Raw genomic sequence first — 14,675 nt, 5'->3', positions numbered from 1 at the left:
AAAAAAAAAAAAAAAAAAAAGATGTGTTACAGCAAGTCCTTCGGACAGAAAACTAACAACACCAGACAGCAGCCTGAGATTAAAACACATGACAACCTCAGCCAAATATCAACCCAGAAAAAAAAAAAAAAAAACTCTTAATAAAATAAAGCTAAAAGATGGAAAACAGGGAACCAGAGATGTCAGTCTGTAACTGATGACCACTTCAAAACATAAAGGGAGAATAAAAGGTACCAGTTTAGAACTTTCAAATGCAGAGGAGTAAAGAATCTCAAGAAATAGATTCCTGCTTTAAGCATAGGAAGATAAAGGTAAATTTCAGAGTAACCACTAAGAAAGTTAACAAACCTACTCATCAAAATATAAAAGAAGAAAATCATAAAGACTCAGGACACATAAAACCAACAAGAACAAGAGAAATGTAAAGCCACAATCAAAAAGAACTCAGCAAATTAAACAGAATGAAGAAACTGTCAACACCACTGGAAAAAAAAAAAAGCATAACAAAATGACAGCAATAAACTCATACCTAGCAATAATCACACTGAATGTAAATAGCTTAAATGCACCAGTAAAGAGACAGTAGCAGAATGGATTAAAAAAAAAAACACACACACATAACCCATCGATATACTGTCTGCAGGAGACATACTTTGGACACAAAGATACAAATAAAGGAAAACTTAAAGGATGGAAAAAGATACATCAAACAAATAACCAAAAAAGAGCAGAAGTGGCAATATTAATCTCTGATAAAATAGACTTTAAGGCAAAATCTACCATAAAAGACAAGGAAGAACATTACATAATGATTAAAGGGCCAATCCACCAAAAGGACATAACCATAATAAATATTTATGTACCCAATGACAGAGCTCCAAAATACTTAAACTCTAACAGCACTGAAAGAGGCATAGACACTTCCACAAGGAAACTTAAACACACCACTCTCGGTGAAGGACAGAGCAACTAGAAAGAAACTCAAGAAAAGACACAGACGATCTAAATACCACAATCAACCAACTCAACCTCATAGATGTATACAGAACACTTCACCCAACAGCAGCAAAGTACACATTCTTCTCCAATGCTCATGGATCATACTCCAGAACTGACCACACTTTTGGCCACAAAGGAAGCCTCAAAAATTCAAAAACATTGAAATAACACAAAACATCTTCTCTAATCATAACGCTATAAAAGTAGCAACCAAAACAGGAAGGGCAAGCAAAAAATATATAATACATAGAAACTGAATAACACCCTGCTTAAAAACTACTGGGTAATAGAAGAAATCAAAGATGAAGAAATACATATTCTAGAATCAAGCAAGAATGAAAACAACATACTAAAGCCTTTGGACTCAGCAAAAGCAGTGCTCAAAGATCAATTTATATCAATAAATGCATACATCAAAAAAGAAGAAAGTGCAAACATCAAAACACTAACCATACAACTCAAACAATTAGAAAGAGAGCAGCAAAGGAAGCCCACAGTTGCCAAGAGAAAGGAAATAATAAAAATTAGAGCAGAAATAAATGAAACAGAATAGAAAAACAATAGAATCAAGACGAAGATGCTAATAAACCAAATAAGAAATGAAATGAGTAACATTACAACAGAACCAACAGAAATAAAAATGATCATAACAGAATACTACAAAAAATTGTACTCCAAGAAATTTAAAAACCTAGATGAAATGGAAATTTCCTAGGAACACATTGCCTACCTAAACTAACACAAGCTGAAGTAGAAAATTTAAACAGACCCATAACAGAAGAAATTGAAGGGGTCATAAAAAAACGCCCAACAAAAAAAGCACCAGCCCAGATGGCTTCACTGGAGAACTCTACCAAACATTCAGAGAAAAGTTGACACCAATTCTACTCAAAATATTCTAGAACATGGAAAAGGAAGAAATACTCCTGAATACATTCTATGAAGGCAGCATAACTCTAACAAAGCTAGGAAAAGATATCACTTAAAAAAGAAAACTACATACCAATATCGCTCATGAATATAGATGCAAAAATTCTCAGCACGATCCTAGCCAATAGAATAAAATAGCATATAAAAATATTATACATCACTACCAAATGGGATTCATATCAGGCATGCAGGGATGGTTCAAATTAGAAAATCAATCAACATAATCCACCACATAAATAAAACAAAGGAAAAGAATCACATGATCATCTCAAGCAACACAGAAAAGTCATTTGATAAACTCAAACACCAATTCCTGATAAAAACTCTCAGCAAAATAGAAGGGAAATTCCTCAACATAATGAAAGGCATTTATATAAAACCAACAGCCAACATTATTCTCAACAGAGTCTGAAAGCATTCCCCTTTAGAATGGGAACCAGACAAGGATGCCCTTTATCACCACTCTTATTCAACAGTGATTTGGAAGTCCTAGCAAGAGCAATAAGGCAAGAAAAGGAAATAAAGGGCATCCGAATTGGTAAGGAAGAAGTAAGACTATCCCTATTCGCAGATAATACGATCCTATGCATAGAAAATCCCAAAGATTCCACAAGAAAGCTACTGGAACTAATACAAGGATTAAGCAAAGTGGCAGGATACAAGAACAACATACAAAAAATTAGTTGGATTCCTCTACATCGACAAAGAGAACTTTGAAAAGGAAATCAGGAAAAGAATATCATTTACAATAGCCCCCCAAAAGATAAAATACTTAGGAATAAATCTAACCAGAAGTGTTTTATGACTTATATAAAGGAAAAAAAAAAAAAACAAACTACCTCAAGAAACCAAAAGAGACTTACATAAACGGAAAAACACACCAAGCTTTTGTATAGGAAGACTTAACATTGTGCAAATGTCAGTACTACACAAAGCAATCTATAGATATAAAGCAGTCCCAATCCAAATCCTGCAGTATTCTTCAAGGAGATAGAACAACTAACCACTAACTTTATATGGAAGGAAAACACACCCTGAATAAGTAAAGCATTATTAAAGAACAAAGTAGGAGACCTCACACTACCTGATCTCAGAACCTACTATACAGCCACAGAAGTCAAAACAGCCTGGTACTGGTACAATGACAGACACATAGACCAATAGAATAGAATCGAGAACCCAGACATAAAGCCATCCACCTATTGACAGCTGATCATTGACAAATGAACTGTCATGAATTCAATTGTGTCCCCCCAAAAATGTGTGTTAACTTGGCTAGTCCGTGATTTCCAGTATTGTATGATTGTGCACTATTTTATCATCTGATGTGATTTTCCTATGTGTTGTAAATCCCACCTCTATGATGTTAATGAGGTGGGATTAATGACAGTTATGTTAATGAGGCAGGACTCAATCTACAAGATTAGGTTGTGTCTTAAGCCAATCTCTTTTGAGATATAAAAGAGAGGAGTGAGCAGAGAGACATGGGGATCTCATACCACCAAGAAACAAGAGCCAGGAGAATAGTGTGTCCTTTGGACCCGGGATCCCTGCGCTGAGAAGCTCCTTGACCAAGGGAAGACTGATGACAAGGACCTTCCTCCAGAGCCAACAAAGAAGGAAAACTCCCTGAAGCTGGCACCCTGAATTCAGACTTCTAGCGCACTAGACTGTGAGGGAATAAAATTCTGTTTGTTAAAGCCATCCACTTGTGGTATTTCTGTTATAGCAGCACTAGATAACTAAGACACAATCCAGTTAAAAAATGGGAAAAAGACATGAACAGACACATCACCTAAGAGGACATTTGGACGGCTAACATGCACATGAGGAAATGCTCACAATCACTAGCCACTAGAGAAATGCGAATCAAAACTAGAGTGAGATACTATCTCATCCCGAAAATAATGGCACTGATCAAAAACACAGAAAACGAATGCTGGCCACGTTGTGCTGGCCACGTTGTGCAGAGATTGGAACCCTTATACACTGCCGGTGGGAATGTAAAATGGTACAACCATTATGGAAAATGGTTTGATGCTTCCTTAAAAAGCTAGAAATAGAAATACCATGTGATCTAGCAATCACACCCCTAGGAATATATCCTAGAGAAATAAGAGCCATAACACGAATAGATATATGCACACCTGTGTTAATTGCAGCATTATTCACAGCAGCAAAAAGATGGAAAAAACCTATCAACAGATGAATGAATAAAAAACCTGTGGTACATACACAATGGAATACTACACAAAGATATAATGATGGGTCTGCGAAATGTCTCACAACATGGATGAATCTGGACGACATTATGCTGAGTGAAATAACTCAATCACAAAAGGGCAATTATTGTATGAGACCACTATTATAAAAAGTCAAGAAAAGGTTTATACACAGAAAGAAACATTCTATGGTGGTTACCAGGAATGGGAGGGAGAATCACTAACTAGACAGTAGACACATGTTAATTCTGGTGAAGGAAAAGGCAATATACAATATGGGGGATGTCATGGATTGAATTGTGTCCCCAAAAAATACATGTATCAATTTGGCTGGGCCGTGATTCCCAGTATTGTGTGATTTTCCACCAATTTGTTATCTGATGTGATTTTCCTATGTGTTGTACATCCTGTCACTATGATGTTAATGAGATGGATTAGCGGTGGTTATATTGATGAGATCTACAAGATTAGATAGTGTCTTAAGCCAATCTCTTTTGAGAAATAAAAGATACAAATGAGCAGAGACATGAGGACCTCATACCATAAAGAAAGAAGCACTGGTTATAGATTTACTATCTGAATTCTCAGATGCCACCTTCAGATAAGAAAAATACAACTTTATGTTTCTGAAGTTATATTGCAATTTGGGAGTTTTTTTAGATTTTATTTGGCAGTTAGGTTCATTTTGCAGTTTGTAAATTCAAAGAAAAGTAATATCTGGCAAAATCAAATCCTGTTAGAAGACATGGGGAAAGAAATACTGTTTACATAACACATATAGGGATTTAAAAATACAAAGCATAATAGTTTTACAATCTTGTTTTCTTATTCTTTTCAATAAACTAAAAAAAAAAAAAAAGAAAGAAGCACCAGGAGCTTAGCACGTCCTTTGGACCCGGGGTTCCTGTGCAGAGAAGTTCCTAGTCCAGGGGAAAATTAATGACAAGGACCTTCCTCCAGAGCCGACAGAGAAAGCCTTCCCCTGGAGCTGATGCCCTGAATTTGGACTTCTAGCCTCCTAGACTGTGAGAGAATAAAATTCCGTTCACTGAAACTATCCACTTGTGGTATTTCTGTTATAGCAGCACTAGATAACTAAGACACAGGAAGTCAGCACAATGTGACCAAGGCAAAGGAAGAATATGAGAGGTACACACGAATAAAGGGCAGCTACAGTAAATACTCAGAAGAAAGGCCTGGTGATCTACTTCCAAAAAATCAGCCATTGAAAACCCTATGGAGCATAGTTCTGCTCTGACACACATGGAGTTGCCATTAATTGGAATTTTACTCAATGGCAGCTGGGATTTTTTGGTATAGTAATAATTACTATAACATACACAATCCTGCAACAACAGTAATAACAATAATATATGAGTGCATACATAGGTAGGTAAGTATACTAAATATGAGTAAGTATATATACAGATATAGGTAGGTATGAGAAGGCATATGGGTGTACACCCACATGCATATATAGATATGGTTGTGGATATTTCTACATACATATTTGTATGTGCTGCATGTACATTCATATATATAATAAGCACATGGGGGCAGTTATGGAAACTTCTTAGACATAACCAAACACCTACTGGGCTTGAGGGCTAAGGACCATAGTCTCAGAGGACATGCAGGCCAATTGGCAAAACATAGTTCATAAAGATAATGTTCTACATCCTACTTTAGTGCGTAGCATCTAGGGTCTTAAAAGCTTGTGAGCAGCCATCTAAGATACAACTATTGGTCTCCTCCCATCTGGGGCAAAGGAGAGTGAAGAAAACCAAAGACTCAAGGAAGCAATTATTAGTTCAAAGGACTAATTGCCCACATGAACCACAGCCTACTCCAGCCTAAGACCAGAAGAACTAGATGGTGTCGGGCTACCACTGTGGCCTGATCTGACCAGTAACACAATAGTAGGGCCTGGTTAGAGTGGGAGAAAAATGTAGAACAAAATTCAAATTCATAAAAAAGTACAGACTTACTTCTGATAGAGACTGGAGGAACCCCCAAGAGTATAACCCTAAGACATCCTTCTAACTTGGAACTGAAGCCATGCCCAGAGATCACCTTTCGGCCAAATAATAGGCAGGTCTATAAAATAAACCATAACACCCATGAGGAATGCGCTTCTTAGAACAATCAACTATAGAAGACCACATTGGCAACATTTGTCCAAAAGCAAAGATGAGAAGGCAGGAAGGGGTAGGGAAACCTGACGAATGGAAATGGGGAACCCAGGGTGGAAATGGGGACAGTGCTGACATATTGCAGGGATTGTAACCATTGTCATGGAACAATTTGTGTATGAATTATTGAACAGGAAACTAATTTGCTGTGTAAACTTTCACCTGAAGCACAATAAAATGTTCAAAAAAAAACTTGAATGCAAATGTTAAACATTATTCCTGAAAAAATACATATGGCAAAATAATTCAATGACAATGACATGGTTCTAAAACCCAAGAAGTGGATTGAAGGAATAATGATTTGCAAGCTTGCAAAAAACTAAGGAAATTGTTGGGATCAAATCTGAAGAGAAAGGAATCTGAAGAGTCAGAGTGATGATGAGCACTGAAGCCACAGCTACCCCAAGGGCATTAGCCTTGGGTTTAAAGTCTATGCAGGAAACAGGAGAGTGGGGTCTTGGATACATATAAAGCTGGCAGTTGGAAGCGTAAAGCAGGGATCTCTTGAGTGGGTCACAGGCAAGAAATGGCCATTCAGCCTGGGCTCTGGATGAGGAGGGAGAAGTCTCCCCTAAGAATTTAATTATGAGGGACCAGTCGCTAGAGGAGGACATCAAGTTTGGTGAAGTAGAGGGCCAATGATGGCATGGAAGACCCTTGATGGGATGTAATTGGCACAATAGCTACAACAATAGACCTGGACATGATGGCAATTGTGAGGATGATGCAAGACTGGGCAACATTTCATCCTATTGTACACAAGGTAACCATGAGTCAAAGTCAACTCAACAGCAGCTAACAACAACAGCAACTGGTAGGTGTATCCTCAGTATCTGAAACCAGTAAATATACAGGGACTCGCTCATGGAGCTTGTTTTAAATGGCCATGTGGTTGTCCCTTCATCTAAGTGATAGCCTACTGTCCAAATTACATGGAGAGTAGGGATGTTGTGAGCATGAAATTCCTGTGCTAGTAGATGCTATATCTGTGTCACTTGTTCCAGCAGATGTGGTAGATGTTGGTGTTGTGATATTACTATGGTTACTGTAGTTCAGTCACTAGGGCACAGGGGCTCTGCTTCCACAGAAAATTTAATAAAAGTACCCACAGCAAAAGCTACCAGCCTGAGTACCCATAAGCACACAATACAGTACATACAAAAGCAACTGTCCTAATGGTCATCACAAATGGGGATGGAGTTGCCCAACTGGTTATCGTCCATAATAAAATTAATAGTGTAGCTATTCCCAAATTGTCACAAAAAGGAAAATATAAGTTTTGTCCATTATACCTTAGTGTCCTCTTCTTAGCTTGTTCATCTTCACCAGGTATGACTCATCCAGTCCTTTTGTACCTATTTCTGCTTCTGCCTTCACCACAACTTCCATTTCCTTAGGCAAGCTTTTCTTGTTGAGTAACCAGGTTTCTAGTCCTGCAAATTAAGTGTTTTATGCTAATAAAAACTATTCACTGTATCCTAAATAGTTATCCTCCTCTATCAGACAAGTTAAATTTCTTATTGAAGGGACAACTGCCAGCAATGCTTCATCTTTGGCAGGGGGAACTAGCCATCGAATCAGCTAGGAGGGAAAAAGACTGAATGCAATCAAGGACCTCACAGGCCTTTTTGAAAATTAAGCTCATTTTCCTGTCCTCTGTCTGGTTGGATATCATTACTTGATACAGTATGGAATAGCTTCAGATTATCTCCCATGGGTTGTAGTACCCTCTTTATAGTCTTCATTTAGTTCCCTAATGTATTGGTTTAACTATTCTTCCCATTTACAATTACTCAAGTCCCAGGTATTTTCTCAACTGTCTTTTTTTAAATTGGCCATTATATCGTTCTATTACTTCAGTTACAGTCAGCTGTAAGGAAAATAAAAATTCCATTGAATATCCATGTTACTTGTTCATTGTTGAATAGATTTGGTAAAAGGAGTTTCCTAGTCAAGATCAACAGCTTCAGGGATTGCATATCTTGCACACAATTCTTACAACTTTTTTATTGCATTTTGGTAAATCACTATCGCAAAAGCAAATGCAGCCCATAGCCCTGAAAACATATCAGGGCAGTAATACTGTTGGTTGTTACTTTTCATCATAAGTCCTATATTATCCATCTACCATGTTATCTAGGAAATAGTCCCCTGGGACCACAACCCTAAGATCTATTTTTAATATTAACTTCTGAGAAGCTGGGGCACTAAGAATACATTTGATTTGGCTCTCACTTAGATCACGTTTTTTTACATTCCAGCTACTTATAACTGTGGTGCCAACTCACAGGATACTGTATGAGCCCACCTTCCTAACACTTCTATGAAAGGACTCAGTGATGGAAATAACTCCCATTGTCCCAGTTTTCCTTTTTATAGGCTTTATGGTTGAAAGGAGACCCTGGGTGGCACAAATGGTTAAGCCCTTGACCACTAGCCAAAAGATTGACAGTTCAAATCCACCCAGAGGCACCTCCAAAGTAAGGCCTGGCTATCCACTTCTGAAAGGTCATAGCCTTGAAAACCCTATGGAGCAGTTCTACTCTGCACACACGGGGTCTCCATGAGTTGGAATCAACTTGACAGCAACCAACAACAACAACATGGTTTAAGTTAGAGCATCTATTTCATTATTATATTTATAAACCTCTCACTCATCAAATTGGTATCTACATATAATGACAGTGCTTTTGATAGTTCCCTTCCCTAGACTGGTTTTCCATGAATTATCTAGCTATTTTGTTTCCATCTACTTGACCACATGATCAGTCCATTAGTTACAGGCCACAATCACTTGGCTTTCTGTAAATCCCATTGAAACTGCCTGGAGCTAGCATATTGTGCCAAATAGCCTGGTCCTTATTCTATGAGAGAATCACCAGATGAAAGATAAGCCTAGCATTGAACCTAATTCCAGGTTATAGTGGCATTTCTATCCTTGACTCACAAGAGGTCTTTGTGTTTCCACTGTAAATTCTGTCATGGTTGTTCCATTTTAGCAGAAGCCCCGTTTCCTCTCAGTTGACACAGCTGTCCCTTGGAATAGCAGAGGACCAATGTTTGCCTTGTCACTTCTTTGTGAGTGTAATAGTTTGACCATTTCCTTAAAATACCATTGTTAGTTTACTTGGGTGGAGATTTGAGCCATCACTCTGGACTGTACAGGGTTTTATCTGATCCCAAGTATAATTAGAAGATCTGTTCCTGTGGTTATAGATACCAGACCCATTAGGCCTTCCAATTCAGATAGGGCTGACTAGATAGAAAGTGGTGATTTTTCTAGGGCCATATAATTTGTGTCCCCTGGAATTCCTTACATCAAAATTTCACTAGTGGTGACCGTTACTCTCCTGACCCTATACAGATCATCCGCAGATCTAAGATCCAAACTCTACAGTGAGTAGCACCACTAAAGAAAATTCTGGGACTAGTGGGATCAGCTATTTTTAATTAGTCTTGTATCAGAGTTTAATCAGAAATACAGAACCACTATGAGTGAAAGAACATATGGAATTTATTATAGGGATTAGACCCTATACCTTTGTGGGAGCTAGTAGAGGAGTCTACACAAAGCTGTTTCTTCTGCTTCTTGTATAAGGCTCAAAGTTGCTATATGTCAGCCGAGCTGGCAGTCAGTGAAGAAAGCTGGATGTAAAGTGGGAGAGAGCTTGTATAAACTGAAATTCATGAGAATAAACTGGAATCCACATCTGCCTCTCCCCCATCTCCAACCTTGATGACTCCAGAGACCCACGGGAGAAGTTGGAACCCTTCACCCTCGATCAGCACAAGTTCCTTGCCCAGGACTTGGAGAAGCTGAATGAGGTGATTAGGGAAGAGCTGAAAGATCTGCAGGCCCAGGTACTTCCCCATACCAACAAGGTGAACCAGTAAATCAACTACAACATGTGTGAGCTGCCACCATGTCTAGCACCTACAAAAGTCTTCAGAGTATAAAAAAATGTCTTATGGCTGCTGCTTCTCTTCTGTCTTCCAAATCCTTTGCAAAATTTTCTGGTAGCCAACCCCAAATGAGAACCAACCAGGATAAGAATTCTGAGGCAAGTAGTTCCAGCTTAGCTAAGTTGACACAGTACAAAGCCACCAAGTTCATCCTTTATCAAATCAGCAGTCATGATGGTCCAGTAGTAAAACTCTTGCCTTTCATGTGAAAGACTGGGGTTTGATTCCCAGCCAATGCACCTCATGCACAGCAAGTGACCACCCATCTGTCAGTGGTGGCTTACATGTTGCTATGATGCTGAATAGGTTTCAGCAGAGCTTCCAGACTAAGATAGACTAGGAAGAAAGGCCTGGCAAACTACTTCCAAAAATCAGCCAGGAAAAACCTATGGATCACAGCAGTTCCATCCACAACCAATCATGGGGATGACGAAGAAACAGGCAGCATTTTGTTCCATTGTGCATGGGGTCGCCATGAGTCAGTGCAACTCAATAACAACTAAAAACTACAACAACTTCCAAATAAAGACAGTTGCAAAGTCATTCTTCTGCTTAGTATCATGCAATTTTCTCTCATATAACTGAAAACATACTAACCCTTTCCCAAAAAAAGAATAAAAAACCCTTTATCCACACTTGGACTATGTTTATTTATCTTGCAAGTCACCCTCCCCTTTGCTATACTATAGCTTAAATATTGACCTACAAAGCTAACCACTCTTTACATATCTATTGTTAAATGGTAGAGAAATGGGATAAAAGAAAAGAAATGTTTATTAATATATGTATACAAATATATTCATCTCAAAACAAAGAATACTCATAACCATCTAGTCCTGATTTCTGCAACTGATCACGTGGTCATAGTTGGTGATTATAACCACCTCATTGTACTACTTATTTATTTTCCCTTTACCGTCAACAAATATTTCAGCTGATCATGGTTTCTTGCTTGGCAAGGTGACCTAAACCTTTGTTCCCAAAAGGTCTGTACCATTAGCAGACCTGCCTGTGTTAGGTTGTTGTAGTTATCCATTGACCTTTATTCCAAGACATGGAAGTACTAAGAGACACCCCAGGGGATCTCCTGCATTTGAGACATACTCTACCTTACCACCATTGTGTAGTAGCAACCCAATTTTCTCTTGATAGTCATGATCAATTATCTAGCTGGTACACTAACCCCTTCATTGTCTGTTGATTCATAGGCATGAAGACTCAAAGTGGCCAGGTGGAAGTTTCAACTTCCAGTTCAATGGAACCAGTGTTCTGTCCTTGGCAGAAACATTCTTTAGTAACTAAGTACTCTAGACAAGTAGTGCCTAATGTTGTGAGGACAGGAAGGCTGTGGAAGAAACAGGACCATATATACATCATTGATATAGGGCATCCTGGAGGACATTACCCTAATGCCACAAGTAGTTGCTTTGACTTACAGGGCAGAGGTAAGCACCCTGGAGAGCAATGGAATAGGGAACATTCCCAGGAAGTGAAATTTGGCCCTAATTAAGGAATTGTCCCAGATCCCAGAATAAAGGGTACTGGCAGATGTGCCAGGCAGGATTTCAGATTTGCTATAAACCAATGACTGCTACTTGTCTCCCATCTTTCCCCTTTTTGAACAGAAGTGTCCTTTGTGGTTATTCTGGCCCTGTCCCACCATTGTAGACTGGGGGTGAGGGTGGCAGATAACTTATTTCAGTTCACAGGTATCTGGATCAAAATGAGAACACAAAAAACCACACCCAATGTAAAAATGGCATGGCAGAGGCGTCTGACCTCCTCTAACTTCACAAAGGGGAAGGAGAATCAAGATCACAAGCACAATGTTGATTCCTATGAGGCAGTGATCAGACATGCCTCCTCTCTCCACCATCTTTACCAGTTCTGACACCAACCATCCCTCCCACAGCACTCTCTACTTCTCTGCTGGGTTCAATAATTCATTGCAATGGCCACACAGAACTCACAGACAATACTCACGATTGTGGTGTTATTAGGCAAGTAACAGGTTACAATACAGGTTCAGGAACACTCAGGATACAGTTGTTTGATCAGATCAGCCTCTTCTCAGCCATGCTAAGAACATCCCTGTGGGTATGCCTCTGTCTGGCCCTCAGCCTCTGCCCTGTTTGGGCAAGTGTTACAAAACTCTTTTAGCTCTGCTGATAAATGCCCTGAGGCACACTACTCTGCAAGTAAGCCTCAGCTCAAAGACACTCAGTTTTCTCCCACCATAGGCTCCTGGCTCACCACACCATCTCCTGCCAGTCTCCTGCCTCTGCTGCCGCCATTTCTCTGCTACTGCTTCTCACCATCTTCAGTGTTAAACAGCTCTCTCTCAGTCTCCTGGTTCCAGGAGCTTGTCAACGCAGGGATCCTGGGCCCAAAGGACACTCTCCATTCTTGGCTCTTCTTCCTTGGTGGTGGTGAGATCCTCTCCTCCTGCCTCTGAGATGGCTCATTTTAAGCCTAGAAGGATGGCAAAACTGACCAATCTCTTCCTTAGATTTTCATGGTCCCACCCCCGCACAGGTGCCATGAACTTTATTTGCATTATTAACAAGTTATCCAATCCCCTTGGTGGGCCACAATTACTTTATTTGTATAGTCCCACCCACTTGCTTGGGTAGGAGTTACAAGACCATGATGAGAAAGGCCATACAAGAGTGATCGATCACACCGCAGGCCACCCCATGGCTTTTCCAACCATCATTCTTTCATACTTGGGGAATTAACCTCCCCCTCCCAATCATTTTACCAGTCCAAAACAGTCATGAACAATTAATCCTTTAATTGAGCAAAAGGGTCCTGTGGTGGATTGAATTATGTCCCCCAAAAATGTGTGTCAACTTGGTTAGGCCATGATTCCCAGTACTGTGTGATTGTCCACCATTTTGTCATTTGATTTTCCTATGTGTTGTAAATCCTACCTCTATGATGTTAATGAAGCAGGATTAGAGGCAGTTATGTTAATAGGCAGGACTCAATCTACAAGATTAGGTTGTATCTCGAGTCAATCTCTTTTAAGATATAAGAGAGAAGCAAGTAGAGAGACAGGGGGACCTCATATCACCAAGAAAATAGTGCCAGGAGCAGAGCGCATCCTTTAGACACAGGGTCCCTGCTCTGAGAAGCTTCTAGACCAGAGGAAGATTGATGACAAGGACCTACCTCCAGAGCAGATAGAAATAGAAAGCCTTTCCCTGGAAGTGGCACCCTGAATTCAGACTTCTAGCCTACTAGACTGTGAGAAAATAAATTTCTGTTTGTTAAAACCATCCACGTGTGGTATTTCTGTTATGACTGCACTAGATAACTAAGACAAGTCCTAAGGGTTAGATTACTCTGGTACCAGCCATTCAGGTCTGCTGCAGATGTCCATCTAATCTGATCAGGTTCACCAAAAGTCATCTTGGCTTCACCTTTCCTAGTGTCTGATAAAATTTAACTGACAGAAGATTATTCCCTTGCTCTGAGCCTCATGAGGTATCAGCCTAGCAAAAACTTTAAGGGATTTTAGGCTCAGCCACTCTACTCAAGTCTGGCGTTGCCTCTCCCTTAGTTCATCTTTCACAGTTACTGCTTCTACAATTACAGTTTTTACAATCACAATTAACCCTGTTAACAATCATTAGTTACAGATGAATCATATAATCCTATCAGCATCTTCCCCCACTCTCTCTTCCCCAGACCCATCAGGAAAAGAGGAATCTATTCAGTGGGAATCCTCCCTTGTCCCTCTCATTTTGTAAGCACACTCATGAAAACTTATAAGCCAGTCACTTCTTGCCTTTATCTTCCCGTTTTAGATAGCCAATGTTTAAATTGCCTATCCCTATCAAACCAGTACTCTGAGGAGACAAGTATGTTCCTTGGTGTTGAAGAATCTTCTGTTCCAGTTGGAAATTTGAGCATCTGCGTCTATATAAGCAAAATCCAGTACAGAGCATGCCGTCAAATTGTAGCAATTTACGCCAGCTCATGGTATCAAACATGTTTCTGTTTATTTGGTCAGGTTCTGTTCAGCTCATCCCTAGCCATCCAAGCTAGGTCACAATGGGTACTAGCCGTAGGCTTGGGAGTTCACACATATCTCCCAGCACTTCAGACCAGCCAGCCCCTTCTCTCCCTCTCATCCCTAGCCCCCATGTGCTAGATTAACAGGCACCATCTGCCCATAAGCTCAGGAATCCACACAACTCCCTGCACTTCTGGCCAGCCAGGCCTTCCTTTCACTCTCTCATCGCTAGCCCCAGCAGGCTAGATCAATGGGTGCCAGTGGAACATATCTAAACTCAGCCCATCTCTTTATGGCTGCACTTCCCCAACTTCCACTCATGAGTGGACCCAGATGGTCACCTGAGGC

Source organism: Trichechus manatus, unplaced genomic scaffold, assembly GCF_000243295.1.
Source record: "Trichechus manatus latirostris isolate Lorelei unplaced genomic scaffold, TriManLat1.0 scaffold00117, whole genome shotgun sequence".
Classification (NCBI taxonomy): Eukaryota; Metazoa; Chordata; class Mammalia; order Sirenia; family Trichechidae; genus Trichechus; species Trichechus manatus.
This window is presented reverse-complemented; position numbering follows the sequence as displayed.